Source organism: Dama dama, chromosome X (assembly GCF_033118175.1).
Source record: "Dama dama isolate Ldn47 chromosome X, ASM3311817v1, whole genome shotgun sequence".
NCBI lineage: Eukaryota > Metazoa > Chordata > Mammalia > Artiodactyla > Cervidae > Dama > Dama dama.
In genome coordinates, this window is record NC_083714.1 from 19,762,446 (window position 1) to 19,783,141 (window position 20,696).

The 20,696-nt window shown below is 41.9% G+C and overlaps 1 pseudogene; it reads right to left on the bottom strand.

The window, feature by feature from the left end:
• Positions 1-20,696, bottom strand: part of LOC133052557 (nuclear RNA export factor 3-like) — a 67,700-nt pseudogene that overhangs the window by 43,842 nt on the left and 3,162 nt on the right.

A 20,696-nucleotide genomic window follows, 5' to 3' on the forward strand; every position in this document is an offset into this window, starting at 1 on the left:
AACTTGCCTAAGATCGTAGAGCTCAGATGTGTAAGCAGAGAGGTCAGGTAACTATACTAAGATCACACAGCTTATATGTGGAAGCACAGAGATACAGGCCACTTGCCTTATATTAGAAAGCTGAGAAGTGGAAACACAGAGAGTTTAGGCAACTTGACTAAGATCACATAGCCCATAAGTGGAAACACAGAGAGTCAGGCAAATTCCCTAAGATCAAACAGCTCAGAAATAGAAGCACAGAGAGGTCAGGCAAATTGATGTAGATCACAAGGCTCTGAAGGGCAGGCACAGAGAGGTTAGGCAACTTGTCTAGGGTAATGCAGCTCAGCAGAAGCAAATAGAGGTTATGAAACCATCCTAAGGTCACACACCTCAGAAGTTGAAGCAAAGAGAGTTCAGGCAACTTCCCTAAGATCAAACAGCTCAGACGTTGAAGCACAGAGGTCAGCCAACATTCCTAATGTGACACAGCACAGAAGGGGAAGCACAGAGAAGCCAAGTAACTTACCTAAGATCACAAAGTTCAGAATTGGAAGCACAGAGAGTACAGCCACCATTCCTACGGACAAACAGTTCATAAGTGCATGCAAGGAGATGTCAGTCATCATGCCCAAGATGACACAGCTCAGAAGGGGAAGCACAGAGAGGCCAAGAAACTTGCCTAAGATAAAAAAGCTCTGAAGTGGAAGCATAGAGAGTTCAGGCAATTTGCCTTAGATCACACAGCCCCAAATTGGAAGCACAGAGAATTCACGCAACTTGCCTAAGATCACACGGCTCAGAAGTGAAAGTATAAAGAATGCAGGCAACTTGCCTAAGAACACACAGTTCAGAAGTGGAAGCAAAGAGATGTCAGGGAACTTGCCTAAGATCATACACCTCAGAAGTGGAACGACAGAGAGGTTAGAAACTTGCGAAAGATCAAACAGCTAAGAAGCAGCATGTAGAGGTTAGGGAAGTTGTTAATGTCACACAGCCTACATATGGAAGCACAAGAATTTAGGAGACTTAGGAGGTTGCCTAAGACAACACAGCTCAGTAGTGGAAGCACAGAGAGTTCAGGCAACTTGAATAAGGTCACACAGTTCAAAAGGGGAATCACAGAGAGGTAAGGCAACTTGCATAGTATCACATAGCTCAGTTATGGAAGCAGAGAGAGGTCAGGAAACTTACCTCAGATCACACAGCTTATAAGTGGAAGCACAGAGAAGTCAGGCAACTTGCCTAAAATCACACAGCTCACAAGTGGAAGCACAGAGAAATTGGGAAACTTGCCTAAGATCATCCAGCTCAGATGTGGGAGCATTGAGAAGTCAGGCAACTTGCCTCAGATCACAAAGCTGAGAGATGTAAGCACAAATAGCTTAGGGAACTTGCCCAAAATCATAGAGTTCATAAGTAGAAGATCTTGTGTAAGATCAAACAACTTAGTGGAAGCGCCGAGAGGTTAAACAACTTGCTAATGTCCCACAGGTTAGATATGGAAGCACAGAGAAGTTAGAAAACTTTCTTAAGACAACCCAGCTCAGAAGTGGAAGAATAGAGAGGTCAGGCAACTTTCCTGAAATACACATCTCAGAGGTGGAAGTAAGGACATCTTAGGCAAATTGCCTAAGATCACATACCTCAGATATGGAATCACAGACAGGTTAGGCTACTTACCTCCAATGGGATGGGTGCAATCTAAAAAATGACAGAATAATCTCTGTTCATTCCCAAGGGAAACCATTCAATATCACAGTAATCCAAGTCTATGCCCCAACCACTAATGTTGAAGAAGCTGAAGTTGAATGGTTCTATGATGACCTACAAGACCTTCTAGAACTAACACCAAAAAAGATGTCCTTTTCATCATAGGGGACTGGAATGCAAAAGTCAAGAGATACCTGCCATAACAAGCAAGTTTTGCCTTAGAGTTAAAAATGAAAAGCAGGGCAAAGGCTAACAGAGTTTTGCCAAGAGAATGCACTGGTCTTCGCAAACAACCTCTTCCAAGAAGACCATAAATTACACTACACGTGAACATCACCAGATAGTCAATACCAAAATCAGATTGATTAGGTTCCTGGCAGCCGAAGATGGAGAAGCTCTATACAGTCAGCAAAAAGAAGACTGGGAGCTGACTCTGGCTAAGATCATGAACTCTAATTGCCAAATTCAGACTTAAACTGAAGAAAGTAGGGAAACCATTAGACAATTCAGGTATGACCTGCATCAAATCCCTTACGATTTTACAGTGGAAGTGATAGGTAGATTCAAGGGATTAATTCTGATAGACAGTGCCTGAAGAGCTATGGACAGAGGTTTGTGACATTGCATAGGAGAATGTAATCAAGACCATCCCCAAGAGGAAGAAATGCAGAAAGGCAAAATGGTTGTCTGAGGAGGCCTCACAATAAGTGAGAAAAGAACAGAAGTGAAAGGCAAAGGAGAAAAGGAAAAAATATCCATCTGAATGGAGAGATCCAAAGAATAGCAAGGAGAGATAAGAAGGCTTCTTCAGTGGTCAAGGCAAAGAAATAGAGGAAAACAGTAGAGTGGGAAAGACTAGAGATCTTTTCAAGAAATTTAGAGACACCAAGGGAACATTTCATGCAAAGATAGGCACCATAAAGGACACATAATGTATGGACCTAACAGAAGCAGAAGATATTAAGAAGAGGTGGCAAGAATACACAGAAGAACTATACAGAAAAGATCTTAATGACCCAGATAACCATGATGGTATCATCACTCACCTAGAGCCAGACGTTCTGGAATGCAATGTCATGTGGGACTGAGGAAGCATAACTATGAACAAAGCTAGCAGAGGTGATGGGATTCCAGTTGAGATATTTCAAATACTGAAAGATGTTGTTAAAGTGCTGCACTCAATGTGCCAGCAAATTTGGAAAACTCAGCAGTGGCCACAGGACTGGAAAAGGTCAGTTTTCATTGCAATCCCAAAGAAAGGCAATACCAAAGAATGTTTAAGCTACTGCACAATGGCCTTCATCTCCCACATTAGCAAAGGAATACTCATAATTCTCCAAGTTAGGCTTCATCAGTATGTGAACTGAGAACTTCCAGATGTCCAAGCTGGATTTAGCAAAGGCAGAGGAACCAGAGATCAAATTGACAACATCCATTGGATCATAGAAAAAGCAAGACAGTTTCAGAAAAACGTCTACTTCTGCTTTATTGACTACATCAAAGACTTCAACTGTGTTGATAACCACAAACTGTGGAACGTTCTTAAAGTGATAGGAGTACCAGACCACCTTACCTGCCTCATAAGAAATCTGTATGATTGTCAAGAAGCAGCAGTTCGAACTGGACATAGAACTACAGACTGGTTCCAAATTGGGAAAGGAGTACGACAAGGCTGTATATGGTCACCATGCTCATTTAACTTACATGCGGAGTACATAGTCTGAAAAGCTGGGCTGGATGAAGCACAAGGTGGAATCAAGATTCCTGGGAGAAATATCAGTAACCTCAGATATGCAGGTGACACCACTCTTATGCAGCAAGTGAAGAGGAACTAAAGACCCTCTTGATGAACGTGAATGAGGAGAATGAAAATGCTGGCTTAAATCTCATTTAAAAAACAAAGATCATGAATGGGGAACACATGTAAATCCATGGCTGATTCATGTCAGTGTATGGCAAAAACCACTACAATACTGTAAAGTAATTAGCCTCCAACTAATAAAAATAAATGAAAAATAAATAAATAAAAAACGAAGATCATGGCATCTGGCCCCATCACGTCATGGCAAATAGATGGGGAAACAGTGGCAGACTTTATTTTCTTGGGCTCCAAAATTACTGCAGATGGTTACTGCAGCCAGAAAATTAAGAGATGCTTGCTACTTGAAAGAAAAGTTATGAAAAACCTAGACAGTGTATGAAAAAGCAGACATTGCCAACAAAGGCCATTTAGTCAAAGCTATGATTCCTCCAATAATCATGTATGGATGTGATGGTTGGACTGAAAAGAAAGCTAAGTGCCAAAGAATTGATACTTTTGAACTGTGGTGTTGGAGAAGACTTTTTTTTTTTTTTTTTTGAGAAGACCCTTGAGAGTCCCTTGGGCTGCAAGGAGATCAAACTTGTCCATCCTAAAGGAAATCAATCCTGAATGTTCATTGGAAGGAGTGATACTAAAGCTGAAGCTCCCTTACTTTGGCCACCCGATGCGAAGAAGTAACTAATTGGAAAAGACCCAGATGCTGGGAAAGATTGAAGGCAGGGGGACAAGGGAATGACAGAGGATGAGTAGGCTGGACAGCATCACTGATTCGATGTATGTGAGTTTGAGCAAGCTCCGGGAGTTGGTGATGGACAGGGAAGCCTGGCCTGATGCAGTCCATGGGGCCACAGTCAGACAGGACTGAGAGACTGAAGTGAACTGAATACTGTTATGCCCGATGTCCGAATCCCCGAGCAGGAAGAGAGAAGGCTTCCAAGACAATGCAACTGGCAAAAAGGGGAAGTTTATTGCTGACTCGAGCCAGGGCTCTCCGCCGCAACCAACGCAGTGGTTCGGGTCAGAGAGCCCCGAGCCCAAGCTGTTACACAAATTTATAGGGTGAGCACATGCCGTTGGTAGTTGGTTTAAGCGGATTGGTTACAAGTTTGCAAAGCAATTTCATTGGTCAAAACTTTCGCGCGGGGCGGGACTTTCCTGGGGGTTTCCGCCCCGTTCCTAATTTCCTAATTGTCAGTGTTAAGCAAAAGCTAATTGGTTGTATCCAGGTGGCCTGATAATCTTACCAACTAGGAAGGCCTACTCCTAATGTAAGCTGCATTACTTCTGCTTGCCTCACAAATACAGCACAGATATGGAAGCACAGAGAGGTGAGGTAACTTGCCTAAGATCACAGAGCTCAGAACGGGAAGCAAGGAGATGTCAGTCAACTTGCCTAAGGTCATAGAGCACAGAAGTGGAAGCACAGAGAGGTTATCAAACTTCTCTAAGATCACACAGCTCATATGTGGAAGCACAGAAAGATCAGGCAACTTACCTAAGATCAGAAAGCTCAGAAGGGGAAACACAGAGAGCTTAGGCAACTTGCATAGGGTAACATAACTCAGATATGGAAGCATAGAGACGTCAGGAAACTTACCTAAGATCACATAGCTCATAAATGGAAGCACAGAGAAGTCAGGCAACTTGCCTAAGATTACACAGCTCATAAGCAGAAGCACAGAAATGTCAAGCAGCTTGCCTAAAATCACACAGATCAAAAGTAGAAGTAAGGAGATGTCACACAAATTGCCTAATATTATTTGCTTTGATTTTCTTATATACTTACTAGATGTTAACCAAATCTGTACTAGTACCAGTTGCAGTTGCAGTTGTACATTTACCCTGAAGTTTTACTTACAAGCATATATGTATTTTATATATTTCAGAATCTTCACTTTGTTATGTATTTTCTTCTCATGGTTTTGAGAAACTATTTGCTCATTATTCAAGTTTCTTAATTGTCAGATAGTTAGCACATTGTTCAGTACCACACTTCTTGGGGATTGGGATGAGGATTGACCTTTTGCAGTCCAGTGGACACTGCTGGGTCTTCCAGCTTTGCTGACTCATTGAATGCAGTACCGTGAAGGCATAATTCTTAGGGGCTTTGCATAGTTCCACTGGAATTCCATCACATCTTCTAGCTTTATTAACAATAGTGCTTCCTAAGGTCCTCTTGACTTCACATTCCAGAATGTCTGGCTCTGGGTGACTGACCAAACGATCATAATAATCAGGTTCATTACGATCTTTTTTGTACAGTTCTTCCTCGTATGCTTTCCAACTCTTCTTGATTCCTTCAACATCTACTAGGTCTCTACCATTGCTGTCCTTTATTGTGCACATCTATGGCCGAAATGCTCCCTTGATATTTCCAGTTTTCAAGAACAGATCTCTAAGATTTCTCCTTCTGTTGTTTTCTTCTAGTTTTAAGCACTGTTCATTGATGAAGGCCTTCTCGTCTCTGGGTGCTCTTCTTCAGAATGCTGCCTTTAGTTGGATGCACCTTTCACTTTCTCCCTTGGCTTTTGCTTCTCTTCTTTCTTCAGCCATTTTAAAGCCTCCTTAAATAATCACGTTGCCTTCTTGCTTTTCATTTTCTTTGGGATGGCTTTGTTCACTGCACCCTGTACAGTATTATAGAGCTCCGTCCACAGTTCTTCAGGCACACTGTTTACTAGATCTAATCCCTTGAATCTATTTGTCACCTCCATTGCATATTCATAGGGGATTGAATTTCAGTCACACCTGGCTGTCCTAGTGGTTTTCCCCACTTTCTTTAGTTTAAGCCTAAATTTTGTTATGAAATACTGATGAGCAGAGACACAGTCAGCTCTAGGTCTTGTTTTTTCTGACTGCACACAGCTTCTCCATTTTTGGCTACCAAGAATGTAATCAATTTGATTTTGTTATTGACCATTTGATGTCCATGTGTAAACTTGTCTCTTGTGTTGTTCAGAAAGGGTATTTGCTATGATGAGTGCATTGTCTTGGCAGAATTCAGTTAGCCTTTGCCCTGCTTCATTTTGTTCTCCAGGGCAAACTTGTCTATTATTCTGGATATCTCTTGACTTCCTGCTTTGGCATACCCATCCCCACTGATGAATAGAACATCTGCTTTTGGTGTTAGAGGTCTTCTAGGTCTTCATATGACTGATCAGCTTCACCTTCTTTGTCATCTGTCGTAGGGGCATAGACTTGAATTACTGTGATGTTGAATGGCATGCCTTGGAAAAGAACGGAAGTCATTCTGCCATTTTGGAAGTTGCACCCAAGTAGTGCATATTAGGAATCTTTTGTTGATTATGAGGGCTACTCCATTTCCTCTACGGGATTCTTGTAAACTGTAGTCGATAGTCATCTGAATTAAATTCACTCCTTCCCTCCAGTTTAGTTAATTGTTTTCCAGGATTTTGATGATTATTCTCACTGTCATGTGAGTATAAATCTGAAGTCGAGCTAATATGTTAATATGGATATGGAAAGTCCTAGTGCAGTCACTAAGAAAATAAAATGTAAACTATATCATTAAAGCAAACCAAATGCTTCACTGAAACATTAATTTACTAATGAAGGCAAAAAAATAAAAAGGACAAAAAATATGAATTTTAGATAAAAACAAAAAATAAAATGGCAGTCCTATATTTGATCATGTTAATAATGATACAAAATATAGATAAACTGAACAACCCAATCAAAAAGCTAACATTTAGAGACTTAGATAAAAAACATAGATCCAACTATATGCTATCTATAGGAGACATAATTTAGAGTCAAAGGTATAGATTTTAAGTGAAATAACTGAAATATATGTATCATGTAAACATCAACCAAAGAACGAATTGGATATACTGTACTCATGTCAACCAAAAATGATTTTTATTAAAAACTGTTACTAGGGGTAAAGAAGAACATTTTATAATGATAATCAGGAGAGTCTATTAGGAAGACACAACACATCTAACAAGACAATCGAAAAATGCATGGAGGAAAAATAAAAATGATAGAATTGAAGAAGTAGACAATTCAACAATAATTTCTAGACTTTACTAATAACAATTTCAAAGAGGGATAGAAAGACTAGGCAGAGGATCAACAATGAATAGAAAATTGATTAATAATGTAAATCAGCTGGGCCTAACAGATGTTTATAGAGCAATTTATCCAGTACAGGATAAGCATTCTTAAGAGTGCAGGGAACATTCTTCAGGATAACCTATATGCTAGGCCGTAAGACAAACCTAAATAAATATTAAAAAGTTTAAACCCCAAGTATGTCCCCTGAATATAATGAAATTAGAAGACAAAACACTTTGAGAAACAGACAAATATGTGGAAGTCAAGCAACATACCCCTAAATAATCAAAGGGTCAAGAAAGAATCAGAAGAGAAAGCAGAAAATACAGTTGATCCTTGAACAATGTGGGGCTTAGGGCACCAACCTTTTCTGCAGTTGAAAATCCATGTATAACTTATAGGCGGCCTGCTACGTGGTTCTTCCACACCCGGGATTTCACCCCTGCAGATTCAACCAGCTGCAGATGATGTAGTGTTGTAGTATTTACTATTGAAAAAAAAAATTTGTATAAGTGGACCTGCACAGTTCATACTGTTGTTCAAGGGTTAAATTTACTTTGAGAATAATGAAAGCAAAAATACACTACACCTATGTGAGGGGAAAAAGCAACAGAGTTCCAGGAAAACATCTATTCCTGCTTTATTGACTATACCAAAGCCTTCGATTGTGTGGATCACAATAAACTGTGGAAAATTCTGAAAGAGATGGGCATACCAGACCACCTGACCTGCCTCTTGAGAAACTTATATGCAGGTCAGGAAGCAACAGTTAGAACTGGACATGGAACAACAGACTGGTTCCAAATAGGAAAAGGAGTATGTCAAGGTTGCATATTGTCACCCTGCTTATTTAACTTCTACGCATCATGAGAAACGCTGGGCTGGAAGAAGCACAAGCTGGAATCAAGATTGCTGGGAGAAATATCAATAACCTCAGATATGCAAACGACACCACCCTTATGGCAGAAAGTGAAGAGGAACTAAAAAGCCTCTTGATGAAAGTGAAAGAGGAGAGTGAAAAAGTTGGCTTGAAGCTCAACATTCAGAAAACTAAGATCATGGCATCTGGTCCCATCACTTCATGGGAAATAGATGGAGAAACAGTGGAAACAGTGTCAGACTTTATTTTTTTGGGCTCCAAAATCACTGCAGATGGTGACTGCACCCATAAAATTAAAAGACACTTATTCCTTGGAAGGAAAGTTATGACCAAACTAGATAGCATATTAAAAAGCAAAGACATTACTTTGCCAACAAAGGTCTGTCTGGTCAAGGCTATGGTTTTTCCAGTGGTCAGGTATGGAGGTTAGAGTTGGACTGTGAAGAAAGTTGAGCGCCGAAGAATTGATGCTTTTGAACTGTGGTGTTGGAGAAGACTCTTGAGAGTCCTTTAGACTGCAAGGAGATCCAACCAGTCCATCCTAAAGGAGATCAGTCCTGGGTGTTCATTGGAAGGGCTGATGCTGAAGCTGAAACTCCAATACTTTGGCCACCTCATTTGAAGAGTTGACTCATTGGAAAAGACCCTGATGCTGGGAGGGATTGGGGGCAGGAGGAGAAGGGGACGACAGAGGATGAGATGGCTGGATGGCATCACCGACTCGATGGACATGGGTTGAATAAACTCCGGGAGTTGGTGATGGACAGGGAAGCCTGGCCTGATGCAGTCCATGGGGCCACAGTCAGACAGGACTGAGAGACTGAAGTGAACTGAATACTGTTATGCCCGATGTCCGAATCCCCGAGCAGGAAGAGAGAAGGCTTCCAAGACAATGCAACTGGCAAAAAGGGGAAGTTTATTGCTGACTCGAGCCAGGGCTCTCCGCCGCAACCAACGCAGTGGTTCGGGTCAGAGAGCCCCGAGCCCAAGCTGTTACACAAATTTATAGGGTGAGCACATGCCGTTGGTAGTTGGTTTAAGCGGATTGGTTACAAGTTTGCAAAGCAATTTCATTGGTCAAAACTTTCGCGCGGGGCGGGACTTTCCTGGGGGTTTCCGCCCCGTTCCTAATTTCCTAATTGTCAGTGTTAAGCAAAAGCTAATTGGTTGTATCCAGGTGGCCTGATAATCTTACCAACTAGGAAGGCCTACTCCTAATGTAAGCTGCATTACTTCTGCTTGCCTCACAAATACAGCACAGATATGGAAGCACAGAGAGGTGAGGTAACTTGCCTAAGATCACAGAGCTCAGAACGGGAAGCAAGGAGATGTCAGTCAACTTGCCTAAGGTCATAGAGCACAGAAGTGGAAGCACAGAGAGGTTATCAAACTTCTCTAAGATCACACAGCTCATATGTGGAAGCACAGAAAGATCAGGCAACTTACCTAAGATCAGAAAGCTCAGAAGGGGAAACACAGAGAGCTTAGGCAACTTGCATAGGGTAACATAACTCAGATATGGAAGCATAGAGACGTCAGGAAACTTACCTAAGATCACATAGCTCATAAATGGAAGCACAGAGAAGTCAGGCAACTTGCCTAAGATTACACAGCTCATAAGCAGAAGCACAGAAATGTCAAGCAGCTTGCCTAAAATCACACAGATCAAAAGTAGAAGTAAGGAGATGTCACACAAATTGCCTAATATTATTTGCTTTGATTTTCTTATATACTTACTAGATGTTAACCAAATCTGTACTAGTACCAGTTGCAGTTGCAGTTGTACATTTACCCTGAAGTTTTACTTACAAGCATATATGTATTTTATATATTTCAGAATCTTCACTTTGTTATGTATTTTCTTCTCATGGTTTTGAGAAACTATTTGCTCATTATTCAAGTTTCTTAATTGTCAGATAGTTAGCACATTGTTCAGTACCACACTTCTTGGGGATTGGGATGAGGATTGACCTTTTGCAGTCCAGTGGACACTGCTGGGTCTTCCAGCTTTGCTGACTCATTGAATGCAGTACCGTGAAGGCATAATTCTTAGGGGCTTTGCATAGTTCCACTGGAATTCCATCACATCTTCTAGCTTTATTAACAATAGTGCTTCCTAAGGTCCTCTTGACTTCACATTCCAGAATGTCTGGCTCTGGGTGACTGACCAAACGATCATAATAATCAGGTTCATTACGATCTTTTTTGTACAGTTCTTCCTCGTATGCTTTCCAACTCTTCTTGATTCCTTCAACATCTACTAGGTCTCTACCATTGCTGTCCTTTATTGTGCACATCTATGGCCGAAATGCTCCCTTGATATTTCCAGTTTTCAAGAACAGATCTCTAAGATTTCTCCTTCTGTTGTTTTCTTCTAGTTTTAAGCACTGTTCATTGATGAAGGCCTTCTCGTCTCTGGGTGCTCTTCTTCAGAATGCTGCCTTTAGTTGGATGCACCTTTCACTTTCTCCCTTGGCTTTTGCTTCTCTTCTTTCTTCAGCCATTTTAAAGCCTCCTTAAATAATCACGTTGCCTTCTTGCTTTTCATTTTCTTTGGGATGGCTTTGTTCACTGCACCCTGTACAGTATTATAGAGCTCCGTCCACAGTTCTTCAGGCACACTGTTTACTAGATCTAATCCCTTGAATCTATTTGTCACCTCCATTGCATATTCATAGGGGATTGAATTTCAGTCACACCTGGCTGTCCTAGTGGTTTTCCCCACTTTCTTTAGTTTAAGCCTAAATTTTGTTATGAAATACTGATGAGCAGAGACACAGTCAGCTCTAGGTCTTGTTTTTTCTGACTGCACACAGCTTCTCCATTTTTGGCTACCAAGAATGTAATCAATTTGATTTTGTTATTGACCATTTGATGTCCATGTGTAAACTTGTCTCTTGTGTTGTTCAGAAAGGGTATTTGCTATGATGAGTGCATTGTCTTGGCAGAATTCAGTTAGCCTTTGCCCTGCTTCATTTTGTTCTCCAGGGCAAACTTGTCTATTATTCTGGATATCTCTTGACTTCCTGCTTTGGCATACCCATCCCCACTGATGAATAGAACATCTGCTTTTGGTGTTAGAGGTCTTCTAGGTCTTCATATGACTGATCAGCTTCACCTTCTTTGTCATCTGTCGTAGGGGCATAGACTTGAATTACTGTGATGTTGAATGGCATGCCTTGGAAAAGAACGGAAGTCATTCTGCCATTTTGGAAGTTGCACCCAAGTAGTGCATATTAGGAATCTTTTGTTGATTATGAGGGCTACTCCATTTCCTCTACGGGATTCTTGTAAACTGTAGTCGATAGTCATCTGAATTAAATTCACTCCTTCCCTCCAGTTTAGTTAATTGTTTTCCAGGATTTTGATGATTATTCTCACTGTCATGTGAGTATAAATCTGAAGTCGAGCTAATATGTTAATATGGATATGGAAAGTCCTAGTGCAGTCACTAAGAAAATAAAATGTAAACTATATCATTAAAGCAAACCAAATGCTTCACTGAAACATTAATTTACTAATGAAGGCAAAAAAATAAAAAGGACAAAAAATATGAATTTTAGATAAAAACAAAAAATAAAATGGCAGTCCTATATTTGATCATGTTAATAATGATACAAAATATAGATAAACTGAACAACCCAATCAAAAAGCTAACATTTAGAGACTTAGATAAAAAACATAGATCCAACTATATGCTATCTATAGGAGACATAATTTAGAGTCAAAGGTATAGATTTTAAGTGAAATAACTGAAATATATGTATCATGTAAACATCAACCAAAGAACAAATTGGATATACTGTACTCATGTCAACCAAAAATGATTTTTATTAAAAACTGTTACTAGGGGTAAAGAAGAACATTTTATAATGATAATCAGGAGAGTCTATTAGGAAGACACAACACATCTAACAAGACAATCGAAAAATGCATGGAGGAAAAATAAAAATGATAGAATTGAAGAAGTAGACAATTCAACAATAATTTCTAGACTTTACTAATAACAATTTCAAAGAGGGATAGAAAGACTAGGCAGAGGATCAACAATGAATAGAAAATTGATTAATAATGTAAATCAGCTGGGCCTAACAGATGTTTATAGAGCAATTTATCCAGTACAGGATAAGCATTCTTAAGAGTGCAGGGAACATTCTTCAGGATAACCTATATGCTAGGCCGTAAGACAAACCTAAATAAATATTAAAAAGTTTAAACCCCAAGTATGTCCCCTGAATATAATGAAATTAGAAGACAAAACACTTTGAGAAACAGACAAATATGTGGAAGTCAAGCAACATACCCCTAAATAATCAAAGGGTCAAGAAAGAATCAGAAGAGAAAGCAGAAAATACAGTTGATCCTTGAACAATGTGGGGCTTAGGGCACCAACCTTTTCTGCAGTTGAAAATCCATGTATAACTTATAGGCGGCCTGCTACGTGGTTCTTCCACACCCGGGATTTCACCCCTGCAGATTCAACCAGCTGCAGATGATGTAGTGTTGTAGTATTTACTATTGAAAAAAAAAATTTGTATAAGTGGACCTGCACAGTTCATACTGTTGTTCAAGGGTTAAATTTACTTTGAGAATAATGAAAGCAAAAATACACTACACCTATGTGAGGGGAAAAAGCAACAGAGTTCCAGGAAAACATCTATTCCTGCTTTATTGACTATACCAAAGCCTTCGATTGTGTGGATCACAATAAACTGTGGAAAATTCTGAAAGAGATGGGCATACCAGACCACCTGACCTGCCTCTTGAGAAACTTATATGCAGGTCAGGAAGCAACAGTTAGAACTGGACATGGAACAACAGACTGGTTCCAAATAGGAAAAGGAGTATGTCAAGGTTGCATATTGTCACCCTGCTTATTTAACTTCTACGCATCATGAGAAACGCTGGGCTGGAAGAAGCACAAGCTGGAATCAAGATTGCTGGGAGAAATATCAATAACCTCAGATATGCAAACGACACCACCCTTATGGCAGAAAGTGAAGAGGAACTAAAAAGCCTCTTGATGAAAGTGAAAGAGGAGAGTGAAAAAGTTGGCTTGAAGCTCAACATTCAGAAAACTAAGATCATGGCATCTGGTCCCATCACTTCATGGGAAATAGATGGAGAAACAGTGGAAACAGTGTCAGACTTTATTTTTTTGGGCTCCAAAATCACTGCAGATGGTGACTGCACCCATAAAATTAAAAGACACTTATTCCTTGGAAGGAAAGTTATGACCAAACTAGATAGCATATTAAAAAGCAAAGACATTACTTTGCCAACAAAGGTCTGTCTGGTCAAGGCTATGGTTTTTCCAGTGGTCAGGTATGGAGGTTAGAGTTGGACTGTGAAGAAAGTTGAGCGCCGAAGAATTGATGCTTTTGAACTGTGGTGTTGGAGAAGACTCTTGAGAGTCCTTTAGACTGCAAGGAGATCCAACCAGTCCATCCTAAAGGAGATCAGTCCTGGGTGTTCATTGGAAGGGCTGATGCTGAAGCTGAAACTCCAATACTTTGGCCACCTCATTTGAAGAGTTGACTCATTGGAAAAGACCCTGATGCTGGGAGGGATTGGGGGCAGGAGGAGAAGGGGACGACAGAGGATGAGATGGCTGGATGGCATCACCGACTCGATGGACATGGGTTGAATAAACTCCGGGAGTTGGTGATGGACAGGGAGGCCTGGCGTGCTGCGATTCATGGGGCCGCAAAGAGTCGGACACAACTGAGCGACTGAACTGAACAGATGTGAGGGGATGTAGCAAACTAAACTCCAATAGGCAGCATAGTAAACAATAAATATTAGAGCAAAATAAAGGAAATAGAGAATAGAAAAAAACACATATATACTAAAAAAATGAAAATTTGGTTTTTTGGAAAGTCAATAAATTGACACAACTTTAGTGATATTGATCAAGGGAGAAAGAAGACTCAAATTACTAAAATTAGAAGTGAAAAAGGACAAATTGCTACCAACTTTAGAGAAATAAATATAATTGTAAAGGAATAACATGGCACTAATTAGAAAATTTAGATGAAATGGACAAATATCTAGAAATACACAAATGACTGAAATTGACTCAAGAAGAAAATGAAAGTCTGAATAGGAAAGAGATAGAACTAGTAATTTTTAAGCTTCTTGACCAACCCACCTCATAAAAGTCCCCCTACCATACCAAGACCCAGATAGCCACACTGCTGAATTCTACCAAATATTTAAATGAACATTCATGCCAGTTCTCCACATATGCATTCTAAATGTACCCATAGAAGTGGAAAGGAACATTTCCAGTTCATTCAATGAGGCAGTATTACTCAGATGGAAAAACTAGAGGTCAGTTTTTTGAAGAATTCTCCTCAATTTTGCTCTATCCAATATTTGCTCATGATGAATATCATTTTTGACAGGAAAATGACGGGAATGATGCTATGTTCATATCATCTTATTCTATCAGGTGGTTCATGATTTCAGTGTGTCCCAATATTAATGATGTTCACTTGGATCACTTGATTAAAGATGTTACTGTCAAGCTTCTCCACTGTCAAGTTACTCTCCCCATTGTGTAATTAAAACATTGCTTAGTATTTTAAAGTACATAAATATTTTAATTCTCACCAAACTTAGATTTATTAATTTAGCTACCTATTAATTAATAGTCTCTTATTTTACTAAAGTATTCATGATCTGTCATTATCATTATTTATTTTGATGTTCATATTGTTCCAGCCTTGGACAGTGGGAACCTTAAGCCGGGATGTCCTTTTGATAGTTCCCCATCATTTTTTTGCACAATTTGATGCTTTTGGTACAAGATATTCCAGGCTCATATTGTACCTTCCCTGACCTAACCATGGAATTAACAATTTCTCCAGGAAGTCCCAATTATTTTTACTGGAAAATACTATTTAGAATCCAATATTGAGCCTTATATGTACTCATTATTTACCATTTCCTTGCACTGAACAGAGTCTGGGAAATGTACATGTGCGTGTGCATGCCTGTGTGTGTGTGTATCGTCCCTATATAGCTCAGGTTCTGATATCACAAAGTGCTGGATTGTCCACAACCCATGTGAATGCCTTTCTCAACACATTCAGACTCTGACACAAACTCCAGACAACCCTTTTGTAAACATACTCCACTTATCCTGCTTGGGATTTGATACTCTGCACTGGGACACCCCAGTGTGCAGATACTGTCCTTGTTTCACTCAGCCTCTAACTGCCCACACAGAGCTGGCCTATCTCCATCCATGGATGCCCTCCTCACCTTGCTTGGCCTCTGACTTTCTGCACAAATCTGCCTCCTCCTTGTGGATTTCCTCTTCTCTGGACTTAGGCTTTTACTCTGAATGCCTGGCCAGCCTCCTATTTAAATCCTCTGGACTAAACTGACTCTTGTGGCAGGCTGCTCTGCTCTGTGAATGCCTCTTAATCCCACTTTAGCACTGACTGCCCATGACACATCCTAGCATGGATATCCTGTTTTCCCTGCTCAAATTCTCACATCTCATACTACACACCTCCTTTCCCTGCTCTTGTGGATCTTATCATTTCACCCTATTTGAGTTCTGACTCCACATATTAGGTTACTCTGACTGCATGGACAGCTTCTTCACCCCTAGTTTACCTCTAGCATCTCATCTGGCCCACTATGGCTCTATGTTCCCCTGTCATGGATGCCTGTCTTGATTGATATCACCAAATTGCGTTATGATGAGTTGCTCAGCAAGAGAGAGAAGGGGAAGGGAGAGGGCAGTTCTTGAATTGAATTTTGATGCATAAGTGAGCATTGCCAATCAAAGACAGATAAACCACATTTCAGGTAGTGAACTTGTATGTGAAAAATGGGGTATAGTAAAAGAAATTCTTCAAGTTTTTATTTTTTTTCCAGAGGGTTACTGAATAATGCATCAAAACTTTTTGAAGAAACTTTCTTCCCCCAGTGTAAAATGACACCTTCTACCTTTATCATATTCTTAATGTGTACATGTGTCTATGTATCTTAGTCTATCTGGGCTGCTATAACAACATACAAATCATGGAGGTGCTTGTGAACAACAGAAAAATTTTTTTCTCACATTCAAGATCAGGGTAGCACTATGGCCAGATGAGTGTCCTTTTCTGAGTTACAGACTTCTTTCCTACAGGAAGTCTCCTGCATGACATGTCCCTATGACAACAGCTTCACAAGTTCATGGAATGCATTTTTCACACCTGCCCAAGAGCTAGATATTATGACTTCATTTTGCAAGTGAGGAAACTATAATGGCCCAAGTTCTCAATGTAAGGATCTGAGATAGGAGCCACCAAACTAGACAGCCTATGTCACCAGTGTCTAGAATGAACAGGGCAAGTATGGACGCAGTTCAGACCTGGGTTGTCTCTGAGAAGACAGAGAGTTGGAGGGGAGGGAAAGAGAGGAAAGGCGAGTGGAGAGGAGTGTACCGGAGGGAAATTGGGAGGGTTCTGTTGGGGTGAGCCATGACGAGGAGAGGGAGCAGTGGGGCATATGTGGGGAGGGGTCTCCACATACTCACCTTCCTTGAACACCCCATTGACAGAGAAGCAGAGCATCATTTCCTGAGAGAGAAGAGCCCAGTTACTCAGCACCCCCTAAACATCATCCCTACATGTGGCTTCCTGCCCCGCCCCAAAAGGGAGGAGAAGATTCTCACCACCTGGAAACACATGTCCATCACAAAGAAGCTGAAGTCATGCTGAGTTTTGGGCAATGCACAGAGGGCATGCATAAAGTCATGTTTTGTGTGTTTAAGCAGCTGGACATGCAGGTCTGTGGGAGAGGACAAGAAAGTGAAAATCAGGCCTGCCATGCCATGGACACTGTAATTGGTTCCCTCACCACCCTTTTCCACCCAGTCTTCCCACTGGGTCCTTGAGCTTTTCATATTTCTTTTGTCCAAGAAGTATGCACACATGCTGCTTTAAGGAGACACAGAGGAACAGTGGGTGGTGGTCTGGCCAGCATAGGTGTCAGCAGGAGCTAGCCTGTGTCTTCTGGGGAACCACAAGACTTGTAGGACAAGTCTGGGCTGTGATACTCACAGGGCTGTGTCCTCTGGTTGGAATGGAATGGTCAGGGAAAAGCAGACCTCCTCATGATAAGCACCCAGGAGACGGTCCCCATAGCCATGGATCAAGTAATACCTGAGGGGGGAGCAGTGAGAACAGTCTATCTCTCTGGTATAGAGCTTGGGTGGCCTCCCTTGTCCTAGCCCTCCCCTTGCTCAGATTCTCAGGAGTAGTTACTGCTGCAGGAATTGCAGGATTAGACTCTTCAACTCTTCAGATCCAAAGAAGTTTCCCTGGAATCAAAACAGTCCTCAGGACCAAGGCTGACATCCCCTCATGTACTACCTAGAACCCTGCTGGATCCTTTGTGCTCGCCTTGCATGTTGTTAAGAACTTGGGGGCTTCAACAGCACACTTAGACACTGAGGGTGTCTCCTGGCCACCCTGGGAGAGGGAAGAGGAAGTCAGCAGTGTATTCCAGGGTGTGGTTTTGGATGATCAGGCAAAAGGATGGGCCCAGGATGGTGTGGGGGTCTGAAGTCAGGGGCGACGGGGTCCTCAAAATGCCAGCGGCTGGACTATATCTTCAATCATCTCCATGGTGTCCCCAAAGCCTGTGGCGAACATGGCTGAAAAAGATCCAGAGACTCAGATTCCCACAGAGAATGGTACACTCCTCTCCCCCAGGACATTCAAGGGTCAGGTTCAAAAATGGAACTTGAATAGGTCCTAATGGGTTTCAGAGTAGTTTGTAGGCACTGTCAATGCTATTTAGAGGAGTCTGTGATCAAGGAATGCACTTACCAAGCTTAGTAACTTTGGAAACAATTCCAAGGATGGTGCTGTCAAAATTAAGACAAAAGAGAAAGGTCAGTGAATCTGTGGAGATGATCCTCCTTATGGGAGCAAGTCACTTACAGCAATCACAGCCCTGTGTGCCCTCCACAGAGCCAAGTATCCTAGCATCCCAGCACCCAAAGGTCACCTCATCCAGGTCACAATTCCATGGACTGACCCAGAGGGAGACTGTTCCTTCCATTCCTTCTTACCATGCCCTCCTTCATCTCCTTTCCCCTGGGTAGCTCCCAGCCAGACTGTCCTGACTCCCTTCTTCAGTACCACAAGGGCCAGCACTTAAAATCCAGTCTGCTGGCCTTTCTTCCACTCCCTCCCTTCTTCCTTCCTCCAGGGCCCAGTGAAGGCTTTGAAGAGAAGAGGATATGGGGGGACTGGGGGGATAGCCCAGTGCTTTGCTACCTCACTGGGAGTTCTGCATTCTTTCAAGTCAAGACATACCTCAGGGATGGCCCAGTATGCTGTGGCAGAGAGGTGAATGAGGTGGGGCTCAGGAGGTAGGGAGTGAGGTGGAGGGGGATGAAGACAGGGAATGGACAGAGAAGTGGAGAGGTGAGAGAGACATAGGGGTGTAGACACAAGGCAGAAGACCTTAGGATGGTTGACATATCAGGGAAAGTGGTGCACACATCGTTTCTGTCTGCACACATCCCTTCTGGTTCCAGCTGCTGACCCTCGTCCATCTCCCCTGCAGCCTTCACCTGGAATTATGGGGAACACTCACATAGACCAGATGGCTCTGCACCCACACCCTTCCTTTCCCTACAAACCCACTTCCACTCCTCTGTCACCACCACATGAGCCCTCCCACGTTCCTTTCAAAGGAGGATCTGGGTGCCCCACCTCACCTCAGTGCTGGAGAGGTTCACATTCTTGGTGGTGGAAGCATTCTCCATAATGGTGGATAGGCCATGCACCAGGTAGTGCTTCTTTTTGCTCAGATCCAAGGAGAAAAGCTATGATGAGAAAAGAGAGTAAGGATCCCAAAGGGAGTAACTGAAACCTATCTGCTTTTTCTACCTGATCTATCTGACCACTCTCACCATCAGGTCCAACACTGGGCCTAGGTCCTCAAGTTGGGCATGATCCCTGGATGGATGTGCAGTGAGCAGCCATGCCATTTCTATAGTTCCATGTCATTCCCATATTACAGGTCATCAAGACTCCAGAAAGCCAGAACGAGGGAGACAGAGGCTGAGAGGGTCCCAGCTGGTGCACTTTCAGCACAAACTCCTCCCCACAATTTTATCTCTGAGTGCTCTACCCAGACAGACCCTCTACCATCACCTGCCCTACAATTACTGCTGTAGCCACACCAGGGCCAAAGTGGAGGGCCAATCTCTGGATATCAAGAGATTGATGGCAGGCATCGTATCGTTTGTTCATGGTCAGTGCAGAGTTAGGGATGGGGATCAGTGGCTTTGAGTCTGGGGGGGGGGGGAGAGGAGTGTCTGAGTATGAGTGTACAGCTTGTGTTGAGTCTACATTCCCTTTATCTGCTCCACCTTTTCAGACTTAAGTGCCCTCTGCACAGATTGGGATGTGTCACAGGGCTCAACAAAGATAGATATCTACAGAGAACACAAGAGGGGCTGGGTAAGCATCAGGAAATATGTACACGGGATCAAGCAAAACCATGCCCCTCCCCTGCCCTTTTCATCCTCACTGAAAATCTTGCCAATGTCATTCTTCAATGCACAGGCAATGTTGGCATTCTCTACAAAGAATTAGGCTTGCATTTTCTCATAGTGAAACTATAGGGAGAGTGACAAGAGAAACAGAATATGAGACTAGATCCAATTCTCTGTGCCTGCCACCTACCCCGTTTCCTCTCATTGCCTCCACGTCCTCTCTTACTTCAGCCATAATGAAGAGCACACCGCATTGCTTCTGAATCAAATTAAGCAGCCACTTCTCATCATATTTTATACCAAAGGGAATTTGGGAGCCAAAGAACAAATGGGAAACAAAACTGATACAATAGAATAAAAGGTTAATGTAAGACCCGACTCTGTCTTTCAATAAGACCTTTTATCAGGCTTTAAATCATTTTTGAAGGTAGGACAATATCTCTTATCATTAACTTTGGCACCAGACATGGATTTTCTAGGTAACTTTTTTTTTTCATTCAACTACTTTCCCTGAAAAAATCAAGTTAGTAGGTTTCACAGATGCTTCCTTTAATAAAGTTCCACATCAGGTACACCTCTGCCTGCTCCTCGGACATGGACCCCAGAGACTCAACCGCCTCCCACACCCATCTAGAGCCAAACACGTGATCTGGTGTGAAGTGCTCCATCTCCCTGGCAGTAGTTTCCTCCTTCGCTTTTAAACAAGC